Raw genomic sequence first — 21445 nt, forward strand, 5'->3', positions numbered from 1 at the left:
GTATGTACCAAATTAGAACATAGTTAGCTTCATTAAAAAATAAGAGGCATTATCAAGGACATGGGTGGTCCCACACACATAGGTCATCAGACAAATGGGTAGCAGCAAGGCAGAGACATATTTGATTGAGAATGAAAAACAATTCTACTGCCCAACTCAAAAAATGCCAACGCGCGTTTCTGTGTGATGCCCCTGCACCTTCATTTGGGCGATGATGTACAACAGGGTGTGGGACAGGCGTTCAAAGGTATCGAGTCGAATAGGGGTTAGCTAATCCAGGAAAGACAAACAAGCTCCAGCAAGTTGTCAAGTTCAATCAGCGGTCATGGGACAGAGGATCTAGGGATTTAAAAAAAAAGTTCCTCGGATCGAGGGCAGGTAAACACTGCAACTCAGTTTGCTGGACACTGGAGCCAAATGACTTTAGGGAGATGGCACGTGTGCGCAGTTCAGATAGGGAAGATCGCCGGGTCTGAGATAATAACCTTTACTAAATATCCGGCATGCAGGAAATAGAGTCCTTGAATGCGTCTTCTGGCAGGTAAGACCACAACGTGGTGCCCGATACCACACCCTGTTGTACATTATCGCCCTGATGAAGGTGTAGCCCCGGCTGGGGCATCACACCGAAACGCGCGTTGGTGTTTTTTGAGTTGGGCAGCAGGATTGTTTTTCATTCTCAATCGAATTTATCTCTGCCTTGCTGCTAGCCATTTGTCTGATGACCTATTTCCATCGTGTCATCCAACCATCTTGTGGCGCATATGTACCCCTCTGATTATGTGTGTGACTGTAGTTTGATGTATGAACTAGATTGGAATGTGTGCTGGAATGTGTATGAGATTCGAACGGTGTGTGTGGGACCACCCATGTCCTTGATAATGCGGCGATACAGCTACATATATGTTGGTACGTTTGCTAGGTCAGACCTACAGTCCCAAAATATGGGTGTGGTCTTGTGTAATGAGGGAGAACCCTTAATGGAAATGGGCAATCGCCATTTGCAGGTGCAAGTGTGACTTTTACTCATATGTGAACTTTAAATATGGCTCTGAGTTTTCAGCTGGTAAGACGAGAATGAACATGCATGCAAATCTTTTATAGGCTGGTGAGTAGTGCACAAAACTTGTTCCTAGTAATTGTGAGGATATTTAAAGCACACTACTTTGAAACCAACACTCATAAAGCTAAAATTATGCATTCACTGTATCAACAAAGCAGTACATGGAGAGCAAAAATTGAGAAAGGTTTGTGAAAGTTTATAAATTCACCCCATTTCTGAGTTTTTCAATAAAGACAGATTAAGCCTAATTAAATACATCTATATCTATCTTTTAGCGGAAGGTCTGATGATGAGGGTCTGTTCATCAGAGGGCATGGGGTGACAAAGTGTTTTTTGACTGGTCCTACCTAAGGCCTTTACCCTTTAAATCATACATATCACAATGAGTATGAGATAATGTTGAGGATCTTTTATTTCCACCCACTGGTGACTTCTGCCTGGATCCCACACACCATGAAAAAGTTAGGTAGCAATTCATCCAGATATGGCTATGGTTCTCATCTTTGGAAATGGTGCATATTAACACCTGATATTTGTGGTTTAGGTGACATTGAGAGCGTGATACTTTTTACATTAGGTTGCCCTAAATATGTTGCCTTGAAAGAAGTAAAATATTGACAGTATTTACAAAACATTGAGAATAAGGAAAAGAAGAGAAGGGATAAAATTGATATTGAAGGTAGGAATATGGAGGACAATTGCAAGGTGCTGGATTTCTGCATGAAAAAAATGTAGTACAGCAACATTAGAAATAACTCTATTAATTTTCATGTGTTAATCAGGCAATCACATCTAAGTTGTTCTCACAAGGGAGTTGTCTATTGATTAGTGTGATACATAGAACATATTTGTACACGTTTTGAAAAAACATATTTATTTAAATAATGGAGAATACTGGAACAATATTTAGACTGGCCAAATAGATAATACATTGATTTTCAGTATATTCCCTACAGAAAGTTTCACTGTCATGTATATTAAATAGACTCAAACAAAAAACATTTATACTAGCCATTTAGTTTATCAAGAGTCCGTTTAGCTTCTTCAAAGATTTTGGGATGCAGAAATCGATCTGCCCTTTTCACGTCATTGGATACAACGGAGTATAGAAACATTGCCCTACAATTATAGCAGGCCAAATAAAAGCCACGTTAATCATCCACAGCCTCAACCTCCTAACGTGTCTGATTAATATGCAATAGTTCACTCTTTCTGTCTTGTTACTATACCAGAAAAAGTCAGTGAATAGCATTTTACTGAATGTGATACAGAGAGCTAAGCTAGCTGAAATGTGTTTAACCAGCTTCCACATGTTTTGTTATATAATATTCCGAATTTCAGATTTGTGAAGAGCTTTCCTTAATAGTGACGATGGAAAGAGAAAAAAATCTTTCCATGAAACATGATTTATGGTGGCTGTGGGCATCATATTACAAAGTGCTATTACCTTTTTTTGTAATGTTAGAACCAATATTGTTTCTTTTTTAGATATGTCAGTGGTATTATGTGTATGATGAATGGGTCTCCTTTGAAAGCTCTTAACCATCAATGTGCCATAAACAATTTATTTAAGTAGCTTTATATTGCATGTTTATGAGTACATGTCATTTACTGTTATACAGTACAGTGTGGTACATTACATTCATGGTTTTATATAATGATTTCCAGCACAGCGATGGACGTTTGAGGTGTAAGATCTACATGTTTTTGAGAAATACTGTTTTGCATTAAACTTTACTTTGAACACTGATTGTTTTCTAAGCATTAGACCTTTTACCTGCAAATGTAAGAAGTTATCTCAAATGATGGGAACAATGTGTGTTACAGCAAACCAATATGGTCACATATTAAACTACGAAATACCCCCTAGTTAAGCAGACCAAACACAGGAGAGAGTTTTGATTGAGGGAGGAGTAAATAAAATAATAACCTCATTTGTATTCTTGGAAGATTAAGGAAAATAAGAAATTAAATAATAATATGTAGAAGACCAGATGATTTTGAGAATGTAAAGATGTACAAGGTTTTGAACTGTACTGTAACAAATATATGTTTTGCGTTGATGCTTGTGGGTGAACACTACACGTGAAATGATGCAAAGATTGGTGTGGAAGTATTCAATTTCAATTTCAATTTCAATTTCAAAAGTGCTTTATTTCGAGTATTACTCATAAAAGCAGACAAACATACATATATTAAAAAACAATTAAATTTACATCGTCATGTTAGACTTAAGCACGCAGTTGATATTTAAAAACACAGTACGTGAAAAGGAAAATGTCAAAAGCAGGTTTGATATGAAAAAGTGCCAAAATAGTAATCACAGATAAACAATTTGTAAAAAAAATATCATAGAGTTTCTGACCGATGATACATTACAATTAAATATATTACAATGGAATAAAAGATAGATACAGGTCTAGCAGTCACTGACCAAATAATCAATTTTTCCAGAGAATAGACCGTGGCCTAGCAGTCTCTGAATATATCATAAATTATTACAGAGAATAGACGTGTATCTAACAGTTCCTATGAACGACACAATAAATTATTATCCTCTAATCGTTCTCTGTCTTATAATCCAAGCCCACCCCAGGTACTTTGCAGTGGCAATTATGATCCAGTTAGCAGATGTAGTTCTTAAAATCCGCAATGCTACCATGCTATTTTTTGTACCTAGGTTCCTACACATTGGAGCCAACCAGACTCGCCTAGGAGTGGAGTACCTTGAGCAGGAGAACAGAAAATGACCAAGAGTCTCATTACCTACCCCACAGACAGGACAAATTGACACACCTCCTGCTTTCCATTTAGATGTTAGGTTAGATAAAGGCAGAGAGCCTACCCTCAATTGGAAAAGCAGTTTCCTGTCCATGGGCTTTAATATGTAATCCCAATACATTTCGTAGATTGGGTAGAGCTTGGTCTCTAAGTAGCTAGTGGTCATAGACCCACTGTTTATACTAAGCATACTCTTGTTAACAACATGATCCCAATAAATGCTTTTTATGGTGGACTTGGAAGGAAATAAGGCCCCAGCTGGGTCAGCCCAGAGAGCATTAAGTCCTATATCAAACAAGGCAATCTTCAATGATTTAAACCATTTAATTTTGTTGTAGCAGTCACGTGTGACAACATCTTTAAACCCATTCGCATAGTGAGAGAGCTCTGGCGTGGTCCAAAGCCTACGCCAGTATAGAATCGGGCGTAGTTTGGCCTTATCAGAGATTGCTCTCCTACCTAATTCATATCGTAGAGGCAATAGCGGGCTACTCTGAGGGACGCCTATCAAGTTCCTATAGAATTTGTTTTCAGAGGTTTGGAGCTCCTGAAGGTTTTCGTACCCCCATAGTTCCGCACCATACAAGGCAGACCCTATTGCTTTTGCTTCGTAGATTATCAGAGGTGGTTTGATGGGCTTAGTGAGCGATTTCCTTTGCTCTTTAATGATTGTGCCAGCTAATTGCTTGTGCCTTAGTGTAGCAATATTAAGGTGTGACTGCCACCTATTATTGTTGGAAATGTGGATCCCTAGGTAGGTAAAGGATTTTACAACCTCCAGGGTGCGACCACTCAACGAGATGTTAGGTTTAAAATTTCTGTGGGGATTGAAGGCCATGAGTTTTGTCTTGGACCCGTTTACCTCCAGTCCATGTGTTACACAGAAGTCATCAAATATTGCCAATGCTTTTTGCAACCCAGCTGGTGTTTTTGATAAAATTAAGGTATCATCGGCGAACATTAAAATTGGAACTTTTTCACCTGCAAGGAAGGGAGCATCCACTGCCTGAGACTGCATAGAAGAAACCACACCATTAATAAAAAGGGTGAACAAAGTAGGTGCCATTGAACAACCCTGCCTAACCCCACGCTCAACTGGGAATTCAGCGGTATCATTACCATACCCGCCCCAGCGAATTTTGGCATAATTGCCCTCATGCAACCGCATGATTAAGGACAACAATTCCCCGGGGACCCCGAGTGTCACAAGAACTTCCCACAGTTTAGACCTTGGGACCAGGTCGAAGGCAGCCCGCAGGTCAACAAATGCTGCATACAGGCTGCCTCCACCTAGCACCACGGTCCTCCACTGAATCAGCTGAAAACGGAAGACTTGGTCCACAGTGCTGGTTGCCCTGCGAAAGCCAGCCTGAAAGGGGGATAAGATGTTATTATCCTCAACCCAATCCAGCAGTCTATTGACAATTACTCGACCAACTATTTTTTGAACAGTATCGATCAAACTAATCGGGCGGTAATTGCTAGGCAGAGCACGATCGCCTTTCTTGTATATCGGGATGATAACAGCACCCCTCCATGTTACAGGAATATCTGCACCTCTGGCAATGTGATTGATTAACAGATGAATATATTTAGACCACCTTGCAGTATCGTTTAGAAAAACGTCTGCGGGTACACCGTCAATGCCAGGGGCACGGCCATGATGGACAGTTTTAAGTGCCATCAATATTTCGTGCTGCGTAAAGGTGTCAGCTTCTGCCATGGAAAGGGGTTTACATACACTATCCATAGACAGGTCACTCGAGGCATATTGTTCACTAAAGAATTTAACCCAGGCTTCCTGGGGGACATTATTTGTGGTGGCGTCTTCAATCCTGTCATGACCCCATTTAACTATGTGCCAAAATAACCTGGAATGGTTTTGGTCACTGGCACTCTGTAACGGATTCCAGTGGGCTTCGTCCCAGTCTTTTTTTGCCTTAACTATGGAAGATTTATATTGTGTCCTAGCTGTCCTGATGGCCTCCATGTTTTTGTGCTTAATCGCGGCCCATAAGCGGGCCCTGGCCCCCTTACAGTCTTGGTTATACCATTTGGCTGGCCTATGGTTCCCAGGCTTTTTATTTTTAGCCGGTTTTAAGAAATGGCATTTTATTTCTTTGAAAAGGTCATTGTGGACCTGAGTAACCGTGTTTTGGGTAGGGGATAGCCCGACCGCACCCTCAAGGGCCACTGTGGCCTTATCAGTTGCCATATTTATTTTTTCCAAAGCCAACGGGTCAGTTTTAACACTGGTCCACCTCAGCCTGCGCATATCATTTGTGGGTATAGTCAATGGCGGAAGAGGTTCAGCACAGGTACTTAAGACAGCATCAGACTTCCACCAGTTATGAAGGACACTTAAAGGGTTATGATCGCTCTCTAGCCTTTCCAACACAACCATGTCAATGACCTTTGGCCATAGAGACATACTACATATTACGTAGTCAATACGGCTCTTGTTTCTTCTGTTGTTGAAAGTCATAGCTGGTACTCTGTCAGACTTTGTCCGACCGTTCAAGGCCCTTAACCCATGTTCAAGACACATAGCGTTTAGGCCAAGAATATCCTCAGTCCAGCGTGTTATTGGAACTGCAGTGAGAGCGGGAATATCCCATAGCGTGTCTTCTTCCATGCCCAGTTGGACATCACCAATATCCAAAGGTTCAAAAGTGCGATTTAGGTCGCCAGCTATTAATATATTATTCCCTGATGAGTGAGTTTCTAATAAATTATACAAAGAAAGAAGGACCTCAGATTTTCTTACATTTCCTCCTCCGGCATATATATTATAAATGTCCATGGAGGTAGATGAGTTACCCTTTAATCGAATGAGCTGAATGTCTTTTTGGTGAAGCTCAATGTTTCTCACATCAACCGTGAGAGCCTGGCGCACCCATATCGTAAGACCCCCCATAGGTCGCCCTTTTGAACCCTTGGTGGCCGGGAGGTGAAAATTCAAATAACCAAGCGCAAATACAGGATCTACTGCCCAGGTTTCTTGGAAAATGCAGACATCGTATTGGCTGACAAAACCAAACCATACAGCGCAATCCATTTTGGAACAAAGCCCCGCAATATTCCAAGACAATAAATTCCCAGTGGCGTTTGCAATTGTGGAACAAGTGCAGTGAACCGTCCCTGATAACAGTAGATCAACATTACCAGTTTCATTAGTATTTGCAATAGCTACACCAGCTCTGGGTACAATAGTATCTGTCACATCTTGTAAAAGTATAGGACAACTCGAAACCACTGTATGGCTTGCAGCCGTGGGAACTTGCAGCAAGGAGGTAGAAGAGGATGGTAGTCAATCACAAGCGTCTAGGTTGGAAAGTGCAGCAAATCTATTTTCCACTCCTAGACCCCACTCAGCAAGATCAGAAATCTTACTGCCCCTCTTAGTTACAACGTTCCATTTTGTTCTAAGAGTGCTGCAATTAGGACCTCTACCTTTCCTGGGATAAAAGAAATCTAGAGTCAAAGGGACAATAGGGGTAAATCTTTTCTGAGGCGGGTGGAGATTGGGCAAAATATTTGGCAGGACCTCGGGGTCAGAGAAGTTAAGTACAACACAATCCCCCTTGAATTTTTTTGCCCTGTTCCCAATCCACTCGACCCTTCTTGCATTCACCAGTTCTTCCGCTAGTTGCTCCTTGCCCCAGGGTGTTATGGCCATGTTATTGGTTAGCCATGATAGCGATTTATTTAGTAATGACGCAGTTGACTCAGCATCACCGGGGGCTAATTTGGGTACATTAGCAAGAACAAGAACTAGTGGTGAGGCTTCAACGACGAGCTCTGATGATCCTTTCATGATGTTTGGTTCCCCATGAGGTAAAGCGGATGGTACATCTCCGGGGGGCCTATCAGATAGATTTGCCAGTAAGGGCGACGGGGGATTTGGTGCAACAACAGGAGTCGGTCCATTAGAGTGGTTAGATTGGATTTCACTCATCAAAGGCTGGACACATGTTGTAATGACTTCTGGTAGTTTTCTCACCTCCCCCAGAGTTTTTCCCAATAGACCTTCCAGTTTGCTTACCTCAGCAGTTAATTTGTCGATTTTACTAATCAGGGGTTTTACCATCCCTTTGATTTTTGTATCCATCAGACAACAAAGTTTTTGTAATAAATCGTCGGAAAGAGTCACATAAGTTTCCCCAGTCAAATCCTCCTCCTCATCATCGGTAGATTTCCTTGGTGGCGACGCAACTTTGTTTTTAGATGACCTTAGGCCTCCTCTCTTTTGAATGGCTTTCCTTTTGCCCCCCGAAACCCTAGGTGCGGGGATGGGGGGAGCGGTAGAAATAGTAGCCTCGCTGTGTGCGGAAAGCACAGTCGCGTCTGTGTCACTATTTTCTTCTATATTAGCAACAATGCCACTAGGCTGAATGCAATTTGAATCCTGAAGGGAGGCATGTGCCCCACCCAGGAGGCTATTATTTAGCAAGGCAAATGAATCCTCATTCTCAATATCTACCAGTGGTGATTGTAAAGGTGATTCTAATCCCAGTGAGGTCCTTCTGTCAGTATTAATTTTTGTCACAACTTGTACAAGATAGTTCTCCATTGTATTAGACCCTGTGGGTTGCTTTCTTGCAGGCATTTGGCAGCAGAAATGCACTTGAAACACTAATATGTACACACAAGTAATGGGGTTAATGGTTACCTGGAGCTTGATAAGCCTGGTGTACCTTGTGCGATGGAGACCATTAGAATCTAGAGGCAAAGTCCCTGGCCCAACCCAACCGTGGCCAACCTCGGACGGCCTCAGACGGCCCGCCCTTTGTCCGGGCTTCGTCCGGGCGTCCCGCGAAGCGGGTGTCAGCGGCGCTTTTGTGCGCCTCCTGGCGCCCTCGCGTCGCTGGAAAGCGCGCCGCCGCGTAGGCTGCCGGGAATTGAAGTCCCGGAGCGGCGGCGCGTGTAGGCTGTTAGGAGATGACTCTCGGCGGTGGCGGCTTGTCTCCAGGTGCGGCCCCAAAGAAATGCTCCTAGCTGTGGCGGCGTCAGCAGGTAAGTGTGGCAAGTCTCCCCCACTCCGCCGGTGTCAGCGGCGCTTTTGTGCGCCTCCTGGCGCCCTCGCGTCGCTGGAAAGCGCGCCGCCGCGTAGGCTGCCGGGAATTGAAGTCCCGGAGCGGCGGCGCGTGTAGGCTGTTAGGAGATGACTCTCGGCGGTGGCGGCTTGTCTCCAGGTGCGGCCCCAAAGAAATGCTCCTAGCTGTGGCGGCGTCAGCAGGTAAGTGTGGCAAGTCTCCCCCACTCCGCCGGTGTCAGCGGCGCTTTTGTGCGCCTCCTGGCGCCCTCGCGTCGCTGGAAAGCGCGCCGCCGCGTAGGCTGCCGGGAATTGAAGTCCCGGAGCGGCGGCGCGTGTAGGCTGTTAGGAGATGACTCTCGGCGGTGGCGGCTTGTCTCCAGGTGCGGCCCCAAAGAAATGCTCCTAGCTGTGGCGGCGTCAGCAGGTAAGTGTGGCAAGTCTCCCCCACTCCGCCGGTGTCAGCGGCGCTTTTGTGCGCCTCCTGGCGCCCTCGCGTCGCTGGAAAGCGCGCCGCCGCGTAGGCTGCCGGGAATTGAAGTCCCGGAGCGGCGGCGCGTGTAGGCTGTTAGGAGATGACTCTCGGCGGTGGCGGCTTGTCTCCAGGTGCGGCCCCAAAGAAATGCTCCTAGCTGTGGCGGCGTCAGCAGGTAAGTGTGGCAAGTCTCTGTGGAAGTATTAACAATGCTGTTGGGGAACTCTAAGAGGCTTTTAAAGTACATTTGCTGGTGTTAGTTAATATTCATGCTGAGAATATCAATGATTCCGCAACTTGGGTGTTTACATGGAAACAGTGGCAAAATATATTGCAAAAGAGGTTACTTTCCTTCACGGATTTAACTATCAAAGAGGCACTTTCACTCACAATAAGTGGTCAATGTCTGGTATTGTTCTTAATCAGAAATGTAATATCTCTGAAACCTAGGCTTATATCTGCATAGTATTTTCGGGAATATTTTAAAGGCATCAAGTCATTATAGCGGTGAAAATGTGAGTTTTAAAGTCCCTTTTTGGTGGTGCTATTGTAGTGATTGATGGTGCTAATAGAATTGGTGCACAGTTGGTGGTTTTGTCGATGTTGGTGACATTATTAATGTTATAATTTGTGATGTGGGAGTATTGTTGATTGTGATGTCATGTTTCACATTATTGGTGTTATTTTTTAATACTAATATTAAAACAATAATAACAGCGTTATAATAGTAAAATTAATAATACTGATGCTGCTACTAGTATTAGAACTGTTACTATTACTACTACTACTATTACTACTAGTACTACTACTACTACTACTACTACTACTAATAATAATAATAATAATAATAATCAACAGTATCAACAAGAGCATTTATACAATAACATGGAAATATCAATGGTAAGTGTAAACACTGTTCACTTCTTTATCATGAAAGCAGATTTATGATGGTGGTAATATGTGACAAGTTTGTGTATATTTAGGTAGGTAATCTTTTGTTGAGATACAACAGCTCCACAACTCTACATTAAAATTAACACAACAATATTACAGAACTAAATAACACAATGAAACAATAAATCACCACCCTAACAACAAATACACACTATGCAACATATTTAATGCTCCAACAAAATACAACATAGAGACAACATAACTACTAAACAATTCACCAATGCAGCATATTATAGCAACACAATAATACCATTAAAGCAACACAACAGAATACTGAATGGGCACAAAACACCCTGAAAGAAAAAGCAGCAAACATGTGTTGCGTTAGTCTGGTTGGAGTTTTTGTGATGTATATTGTTGTTATGATGTGTTTCTGTTTTATGTAGTTTTTGTATTGTAGTTCTACTTTACGTTGTACCTTGTTGTATAGCTGAATTGTTCCATTATAAAAGTGTGGTTTGTGCAACAGTGGCTGGTATGTTGATGTTTAGCTTTTATTTTGTTGCTGTGTAGGTTTGTGTTGGACCAAAATACTGTTTAGTAATTTATTGATGTGTTGTGTTATTGCACAATGTTGTTGTGTTTTATGATATTTTACTGTGTTTTTTTTGGGGGGGTTGTTTGTTGTTGCAATTTGTTCTGTTGTTTTTGTTGTGCCTTTATTGTGGTTGCTATGTTTTTTTAGGATTCTCTTGTGGAGTTGCTGATTGTGTTGTGCCAACTTATGCATCAACCATTGCCCCTGCCAGATATGCCAATGACAGTACCAACACAACTAACACATCACACTCCTACAAGTTTGACAATTTAGACTTTTAATATGCATTAAAATGACTAATATCTGCCTCCCAAGCTATTCTTATAGCTTTGGGTGGCAGATATTAGCCATTTGAATGTAGATTGAATTATTAAACAACTGTTGTGCTCATCACAAAATTAGATAAACAGTGGCATCATGAAGCAGGCAGTCATAAGTGCCGGTGTTGACAATAATGTGCCAATGTCGAACACCGGCAACCACTGGCTCAAATTAAGCACTGTTCTTGCCTCTCCCTAACTAATAAGGTAAACGTTCACAGGAATAGCCATACCCACCTATGCAGGAGTTCCTGCTCTATTGCAGTACCCCTCATACACTATATCTAACCCTTCTCCCCTTGGACAGAAGCTGTGTACCCACCTATGGGTGTGATCAAGTGAAGGAGCAGAACTTCCACTGTCGTCACTTTAAACCAGTTCGTTGAGCAACTTTACCCCCAAAGAGGTTTGTGCCTGCCTGAATGAGAGGACAAAGAAAGGGGCCTGTTCAGGTGTCATCTGACATCTGAAGGTGGCAGGGGAGGCCCTTTTGTATTAAATTATGTTCCTGGGCACAGCCTAGCTGGACTTACTGCCAGGAGAACAAAAACACCTCCCTACGTTCAGGTCATTGCACCTGTTCTGGGAGATTATTTCCCTCTCAGGAAGGCTATTCACTGTCTTCAGCAGCTTCAGGGAGGGAAAGGGTAACTTTCCAAAAGTCTCTTTTCCTTAAAATGTAAAAAACATCTGACTTCACCATTAATTTGAGCTTTTAATTAATATTAAAAATAGACATTTGGTAAGTTTCCTAGCTGGTCCATAGACGGAGATAGCAGAATTAATATTTAATATTGCTTCCCAGTGTCTCTCTTTGAGACAGCTAGCCTTCCTACAGTGAAAATAGATGGTGGGTGCTAGTCCCTGCAAGAACATGTTCACTTTACATTTCTACTTGTCCTTCTTTTAACTACCATGCACCTTTTAATATTTAAAAGGGAGGGTTTCTCCTGACAAAATTGGTCATTTTGACAGGTCAGGCTGCATTTGTATAACTGCAGCATCCAGGCTACAGTGGTAGGCCTGGAGTCATATTTTATTCTCACATTAGTAGACGGTACATTTGTGGTTTAGCCCTTAGGTGACATTTAAGTTTCCATGCAATCGCAATGGGTGTATGTTTGGACATTGTATGTTATGGCTTTCAAGGAAATCTAAAAAGGCTAATATAAAGTAAGCCAATGTCAACATGTTGTAGGGGTCAGACCACATGCACTGAGGCCTGGCAATCCATGTCACAGTGCACAGAGTAAAAATGCAACAGCATCAGTGCACAAAAAGCGAAGGTGACAAAATAAAAAGAGGCACTTTCCCACATCTTATAACTTCCATTTCTCCTGCAGGTTGTCATTAACTTTTCATCTGTTTTGAACAGCAAAAATTTCAAAGGCAAAATTTCCAAGGCAAAACAAGACAGGTCTGCAGTGTTTCTTCAAAACCCATATTTACCAAGGGCCTACTAAATTTTGTTCACAGGCTCATCACAACAACGGACTCATAACGAGGGTTGCGTGCCAAATGATTTATTTTTTGCGGTGCAAAATTGGTCAGTCCTGACTTCTAATGGACATCCTAATTTCCTGGAATCTATGCCTCACTTTCCTAGCTTTTTCTAGTCATTACAACTTTGCATTTAGCAGATGTTTTTCAGACTTCATCATTGTTAACACGTATCAGATAGTGAAGGACAGCTTTTGTCAGATGAGCTCTAACGACAATTTGATTCTTTAATCTTATGAAAATAAAACATTATTTGGATGGGATTTCATCCTGACTCTTGGTTTGTGATTTGGTCAGCATATTTATAACTTAAATTTAGCTATCCAGATGATAAAATGCGTTCCAAAATTAGTAGCATCATAAAAGTAAAAGTGCAAAACAAATATCGTTTTTGTTTAATACGCACAACATTCTCTGAATTTACAAAAGTGACATTCACCTCATCATTCTTCAGGTCTAACTTCAAATAAACTCTGCACTTAGACCTACTTTATTAACCCTAATAACATGTTTTTCATGAATTGAGAACTGTTCTTGGAAGTAGTCTATTGTAAGTTTGAAACTTTTTTCTCTGTTTCAATTTTTCTACACAGTGAAGATTTTGCAACCACATCTCCCCCCATATATTAATCATGTACACAGATGATCTATTAGTGTATTTGGCCACTGTTTCTTTACCACTGGCATCAGACTTAAATAGGTGTGGTGTGGATGTGCATATCAGTTTGAGAAAACAATTAAACCTTTTGGTTAATACCCTCTTAGTTACAACCCTGTTGATGTTCAGCTAATTTGCACTGTATGTCCTTTACCCCTCTTCTGACGCCTTCACGGATATATCCACATTGCTAATTTAGATCCTTTATGTACATAACGTATGTATGTGTTACATGCGATGTCAATGTACAGATCCCACATATGCACATATATTATATGTGAAATCCATTACCATATTTGCATGCTATATCACCAGGCATACATTTAGGGGCACATGCATCAAAGCCTTTTGCGATCGCAAACGGTGCGATACGCAAAACGGGGCCGTTTGCGATCGCAAAATTTGCTTTTGCGATGCATCAAGGGTCAAGGCCCTCGCAATTTGAGAATTCGCAATTAATTGCGAGTTCTCAAATTGCGATTGCATTAAAGGAATCGCATTTTGCGATTCCTTAAATGCAATGCATTAAAGTTAAAAAATTTGCGATTTCGCAAAAAGGGGGAGCAAATTACTATGAAGTTCAACTTCATGGTAATTTGGAAAAACTTTGAAAAATGCACTTTTGTGCATTTTTCAAAGTTTCATGTTGTGCACACACATGCCCTAAGGGCATGTGTGTGCGCAACATATGTGCACAGATCAATTTCCGGGGTGCAACAGGGTGTCCTTTGGACACCCCTGCACCCTTGAAATTGCATACTCAATTTGCGATGCGCTAATTGCGAATCGCAAATTGAGAATGTCTTCCCATTCATTCCAATGGGCCTCTAGGCCCATAGGAACGAATGGGGAGATATTGTGCCTCGCAATTTGCCAGTCGCAATTAAGGAATATTTAGAAATCGCAATTTATTTTGCGATTTCTTCATGCATAGCCTTTCGCTATTCCTTATTAGCGAATCCTTATTTTTCGCTAATAAGGAATCGCAAATGGCAATGTTGATGCATGTGGGCCTAAGTTCTTTGTAGATCGCACTTTAATTACTGCCAGATATGTATTAGTTTTTCTTTGAGTATTTGTGATGATTTTGTAATTGCTTTCATGGGTACTGCTACCTGAAAAAAGAGGTACCTCTAAACCTCGAAAAAGCATTTTGAACGTGCCACAAATGCTTCAGGCATTAACCCCTCCCATACGCCCGTGATTTTGTGGAAGTGCGGCACTGCCGCAAAATGGGTGGGGCCGCGTCGGCCATTGGCCGACGGCAGCACCAGCGAGGTAGCCTTGCCGTCGGCCAATGGCCGATGGCAGCATGGAAGGGGTTAACTAATGCTTCAATAGGGTCTTCACGTTGGAATGCTCTGAGTTGGCCACAACGTGCAGCACTTAGGAGTCAATACTAATGAGATTAAGATCAAATCTAAAACTAAACCTACATGTTTATGCTCTTTACCATCTGTGACTACTATCCTATACTTTTAATTGTGAGAGGAAGGGATGAATGCAAAGTGTACATGAATCTCACAGTGATGGCTAAAAGACAATATGTGTGCGCTATCAAAGAACATGGACTTTTGAATTTTGTACCTCCTGGCTAACAAATCACTCCTGTGTGCTACATTGTTAACATTTTCTGGTGTTTGTTGTTTCACACAGAAAATGATATTTTAAGTACTTTTTGCCTGCAGCAAATGTTCAGGAAACAAGGGAAATGCACAAGAAGTCAAATACTGAGTCTTTACAAAACCCATAAAAAGTCAAGCTTATGTCAAGCTTCTGTATCCAATGTTTACCAAAGAGTAATGTTCAAACTAATTGAACAGCAGATATCACCAGCCACATTGATTAAGAAGACTACCACAGAAAAAAATATGATTTCAAGAAACATTGTGATACAGCAATAGTGAAACCTAAAACATTTAGGGCCATATTTATCATGGGTTTGCGTTGCCCGTGCACCATGCAAGGGGGCACCCAGGAATGATATTTACCTGGCCACAAATGTCCACCTTGTGTGGCTCAGGCCCTGCGTGGCTTAGTAAATGGCAGTGAATGCTAAGCAAGGCAGTGAAAGTCGCTGCCTTGTGTTTCTCTTCCCCAGGAAGGTGTTCCATGGGAGAAGCGTGGGTGTTCCCACGCATCCACCCTTGGATTTTGGCGCATTCCCAGATTGACCATTAGTGGTAAACTTGGGAATGCATCAAACTGCTACGCCTCCCAAAGTAGGAAGTAACAAGGAGAAATACGTTTACCTCTCCCCGTTTTCCCCCCTTTCTATATGTGCTGCATTTGGCAGCAGACATAAAAAGAGGAAAATGCCACTGAGGATTGGTTTTGTGCAGGAAGGCGTCCCTTCCTGCACAAAATCATCCTACTTACGATGCAGGAACCCTGTCACTATGTAAATAAAGGATTTCTAGAAAACATGTATAACTATCCTGCACATCCAATGTAGGACAACCATGGTTCAATAAAACCGCTTGGGCTCATAAGCAACCGCTAGACAGTGAATGAAGGTGCTAGCACCTTTTGTCAAAGGAGCAACTTACCCTTACTAAACACAAAAAACAATTACAAAAAATAAGTGTAAATAAGAAGAGCTGTTTATGCAGATAGAATCTCTGCACCACTTAAGTAAAGACACTGGGAGGACTGAAAGACCCAGGTTGAACCTGCACTAAAAAATCTTTGAGGTGATTCTGAAAAGCTAATCAAGGTCACCTCAGTCGCACAATCGCAGGGGGGCAATGCATGGTACTCATAATCCTACATGATGAAACTGTATATTTGTCTCTATAAATAGAGATGTTACTCTCCCGTCACAATATGCTATTGGTTTGCTATAATTAACATGCATGCGATGGTGGAACAAACAATGCAGTTATTAATGTCCAATACCATCCAAGATATTTATTACTGTATTACAGCCCGTGGGATCTATAGATACATTTCATATTGCATTTTATTAGCAATCAGCGATTATTATTTGGCGCCAGTGTTTGCAAACTGTAATTCATTACCCTCTAATCTTTTATTTATGAGACAATGCCTCATGAAAGGACGGAATTATGCATTGTTTTTGCTTCAAAGAGTTTTTCACTCTGCAGTAAATTAACATTACCATAGAGAAGCAACGCTCAGCAGCTGTTCTGGTTGTTGTGACTGCTCAGTGTATCTAAGTTTACCTCATGCAAGGAAATGCAAAGCTTTTCTTGAGATGGTTGGCTCAATTCTCAGTGTATTTCTGTGCAGAAAGAAGGAATTTTTTCAAGAGAACATGTATGTCAGCCTCAGAAACGATGGCGCTGGAGACCTGTGTGCTGATTTCGGTGTTTTTTCGAGTTCCTCTATATTTTCACATGCACAAAGAGTTTGACACAGGACAGGGGATTTGAAAATAGCCGATGTTGCTAATTGATTCCTGTTTCTGTGTGCAATACACTGGGAGACAGTGAACTCTTGATATACACTTGGTCAGTCAACTCCTGTTGGGGGCACAGCAGAGGTACCTGCAACCATTTTCACCTGCTCTTTTAATAAGAAGTACAAATACAAGCAGACTCTATCTAAAAGAAAATGAGTGAGGGAGGAGTGAGGGCATCAGAGAGTGCAGCACAAGAATGACTGCCCCTGCATGCACTCCTCTGCTGAATTATCCATGGCATTCCGCTCGGTGTCGTGGACTGTGTTTTTTAAATAATGGTGTTCTTATTCTTTAAAGCCCTCTTTCGTGCTGGGACCTTGCTAGGACCGGGACTGCTGATTCACAAGCCGCCATTGCACCGGGGGACCTGGAGCTTCTGTTGCTTTCCTCGTAAATTTAATTTGCATTAGGGCGTTCACTGCGAGGCCCAGAGGTCTCTGCGCTGTCGCAATCTTGCGCACCTGGTGCCTCTTCCCGCCCCATCCTCCTCTTATTTGAGGTACGCCCATAACGCTACCGCGGGAAGCGCGCGGGACGAATCACGGGGCTAAGCCCGGGCAAAGGGCGGGCCGTCTGTGGCCGTCCGAGGCTGGGCTGGGCCACCCCCCTAACAACGGGAGTCCGAACATACTTGGACGTAAGGACATTTACTTAAATCGTGTATCCTTATGTGCGAGACTGTAATTTCCCTGTCCCTACTATGTGACTGTCTGGGTTAAGCAATTCATTGATTTGTAATATTAACTCCAGTTTCTTTTATTTTGACCCAAATATTAGGTAATTATGAGTTGTCGTAATAGTTTAGGCAGGCCATCACTGGCGGGGGGTAGTGTTAGGGGGACCCTTGATGCATTTATTACTAGGGCTGCTTACGTATTGGAAAAAGAGATTGTTCTAACGGAAAAACGATTGTCCCTGGAGCTTATGAATAAAAAACGATCTTCTCTAGGGGCAATCAAATCTGCAGTAACCCCGCTTAGACAGCATTTAGCTGACAACCCCCCACACATTGATGATTTACCTATTGTAAATGATCTATCATGGTCGCCACAGCTGGATTTGACAACAAATGATCCAGAAGAAGTTGAGTCACTATTGGAAATTACTCCAACTTTGCCCCCGGCCCCGGTAGTGAGATCTTCCCGTGGGACCTGACAGAAGTGAGGTTAAGGCCCATAAAATTACTGCTCCGCCTTCAAAGAAGAGAAAATTTTGGAGTAAGGAACAGGGTGATAATAATCAAAAACGGGTGCCCATAACCAAAGCTCAACCAAAGAGACCACGCGCCACTACCCCTGATATTACCATGCTACAACAACTCCCATTAACATCTATAAACGAGCTGTGGTCTAGTATGGAAAAATTAGTTAAATCTCTAATTCTCCCACTAATTGAAAGGGTAAAGAGAATAGGTGAACAGCTAGGTTCCATTGAAAAGGAGATGGTAAAAAATTCCCTGCTGTTAAGTAAGCAGTATTCTGTCTGTCCTATGACTGGGTTAAAAGATAATCAGGAAGGCAATAAGCCATTATCTGAATCCCCTACCAAGGGCCAGAAACCTCCCCCTACACAGAAGAAAACAGTCCCCAAATTAGTTCAAACATCTAAAATTAGTAATAAAAAAACAGGAGGTATTGTAGAAACAGTAAACAAACCTAATTCAGCTGGAAAAGTGGGTAATGGGTTTAGTGAGTCACAAAATGTAAATAGTTCAAGTAATAGAAGAGTGGATTTACCCCTGGAATCTGCACCTTACGTTGTGATTATGGCAGGAGTCCCGGTTCTCCCTGCAGGAGTAAGGGAGGATCAACAAGCTCTTAAAATTAAAGTAATATTCTGGTTGTGTGAAATATAGACCCCTGCCAGCCCATGTTAACGGAGAAATCTTAAGTGTTAGGCGTGTAAACTGGGTTGGCATAGGCCTAAAGATAGATCAGGAGACATCATTATTATTAATTTCAAAGACTTTAGAGCAGTAAGATACATTGGTGATTGGTGCGACATGGGAGGCCGTGAAAGAATTACAACGCACCACCTAAGGTATTTTTATCCCCAAACTTCGTTTTTAAATTCCCAAGGTCGTTTTTTAGGACATAGGGTTTTAAATAGGCATAGCACAGGACCTAACGGCTATATTCACCAAACGTTTAACTACCCACAAAAATTAACAAGGGGAAATCAGGCTGCATATGGCCATGATATGAATTACCAAGGCTTCAATATCCCAACCTATAATCAATTCTCGCTACTATATGGGCTGGAAGATGTGGATTGACTCCAGCCCTTTGGCAACGAGAAGTTGTATATATCTTGCAATCATGAAATGTCTGATGTTGAGCTTATTGCAAGTGTCACGGAGGGGAAAGGGAACCCTTTAGCAGTCATGAGTATGACTGCTCGGGAGAGCTTTTAAATAGCCATTGGCAAATAAGTTCTAGTACAGTAGATAAAGGAGTATTGATGCCTGTATTAGATAATGTAAGAGATACAGGACCAGCTCGAGCTCCTAATATCATCAACCTCCTGTCATGGAATATAGCCGGGTTGCAGAAAAAAATGGCTATCCCAGAAAGGAACGATTTTATTTATTCATTTAATATTTGTATGTTCCAAGAGACGTGGAGTATTGCTCCACTCCATAAAAATGGGTACGCTACCTATTTTATTCCTGCAACCACGATAGGAAGAGGCCGACCATCGGGTGGCCTGCATATATGGATTAGTGTGGCATTGAATTGGACTATCACTGTCCGCAACTTGCCCTCCAATGATTTATTACACCTATCCCTAAAGGGCCCGACTGGGGGAATTACACTGGTACTGTTTTGTGTATATGGTAGAGGTCCCCAGGGTGGGCAATCGTCACCGACTATAACCTTACTTGATGAAACACTAACATATATTCCCCTAAGGTCCAAAGTGATAGTAGGAGGCAATTTTAACTGCACCTATGAACCTTTAGATGATGAGGAGATTGTGGGACTCGGTGTAGATGACTGGAGGCAGTCTATTCACCCGGTTAATTTAAAGCCTTTTAAGAAGTGGTCGGCTAGAGCAATACAGATGAATGCTCTAACGTTAGAACACAACTTACGGGCTCTCAATGGGAGGACTGTCTCAGATCCTGATTGGGGCAATGACATATAATAGATTAGGATGTCAGTCACGCATAGATTATATATTAATGGACATTCGATCATGGGACAGTTTAGTAGATATGGTGGTCAGGCCATCTCAGGATAGTGACCATAACTCACTTTGTATGAGATTTACCTGGGGGAATAAGACAAATACAATGAATGCCCCTATGATGATTGCTAAAGAAGTTATCCCGACAAATTGTAATCGAAAACTAAAATGGAGTAGGGTCAGCTGCGATGAAGGGAAATTAAATAGCATTAAAGAGCTGGTACATGCAGAGACTAAACTGATAATATCTAGTTGCCCAACACAGCCTAATCCCCAAGATTTTAAACCAATGGATTCTTATAAGATTTTAATAGATACAATTGGAGCTTTTTTATTATAGAGAGGAGCAAGGGTCAGAGAAATACTAAACTTTTGAGTGGCACCCCTTGGTATACTGCTGAATGTGGGGCAAAGAGGAAGGCGATAACAGCTTCCATAAAAAGAAAGGACCCTCTAGCAGTAAGAATAGCTAGAAAGGATTACAGTAGGACGATTAAAGTAGCTAAGAGGGATTGGGAGGAGGATCATTGGCAGCAACTTAAATCTGCCGCCAATGCAAAAGATTGAACCCTGTTTTCTGAATTTTGGTTAACAAGCTGGAAAGAAGAGGGGTGGAGGCAATGCCAAATCATATAACAGAACAACAGTGGCACGGCCATTTTTTGAATTTGTACTGTGGGACAACAGACAGAGCAATCCACAGGGGTTTATAATAATCACAATATGGAGAAACAAGCGCAGCTAGAACCCTTTGTCCCCCGGGAAGTGCAGGATGCTATTATTAATATAATACCAGGCAATGCGGCAGGTCCGGATGGGCTGCCGGGAGATTTACTTCTGCATGACCCTAAATTATGATCCGACCTCATTGCATGTATAATGAACTTAGTCATGGCTGGACATCCAGTCTCCGAATCCTGGAAAGGGGCAGAGGTTGTGACCATATATAAAAAAGGCGACAAAGAGGACCCTGCCAACTACAGTCGTAGTCAAAAGAATAGAGACATGGCTTCATGAGGATAATATTTTGACACACTTTCAGACGGGCTTTAGGAAAAGTGTAGGTATGATTTTCAGGTTCTGTGCAGCATACTGGAAATCTGTGACCATCGCAAAGGGTAGCCTATATCTGGCCTTTATTGATTTAAAAACAGCGTTTGATGTAATCCCACGTGATAAGCTTTGGAAGGTCTTGTTGGCCATGGGGTTTCCGTGTCACCTTTTGCAGTTTGTTGTTAGGCTTCATGAAGATACTTATGCCAGAATCCGATGGGGTAATCAAGGTCAACTTACAGAGAGGGTGCCAGTCAGCAGAGGGGTCCGCCAGGGCTGTGTTATGGCTCCGACATTGTTCTCCCTCTTCATTAATGGGGTGGTAAACCATTTAAGGGAGATCTCTGCGGATGCCCCAGTCCTGGCCGGGGAGAAAGCACCTACCCTCCTCTTTGCTGACGACACACTTCTGATGTCAAAAACCCCATCGGGTTTACAGAAACTGCTTGATCGAT

The sequence above is a fragment of the Lissotriton helveticus genome, chromosome 2_1 (assembly GCF_964261635.1).
Source record: "Lissotriton helveticus chromosome 2_1, aLisHel1.1, whole genome shotgun sequence".
Classification (NCBI taxonomy): Eukaryota; Metazoa; Chordata; class Amphibia; order Caudata; family Salamandridae; genus Lissotriton; species Lissotriton helveticus.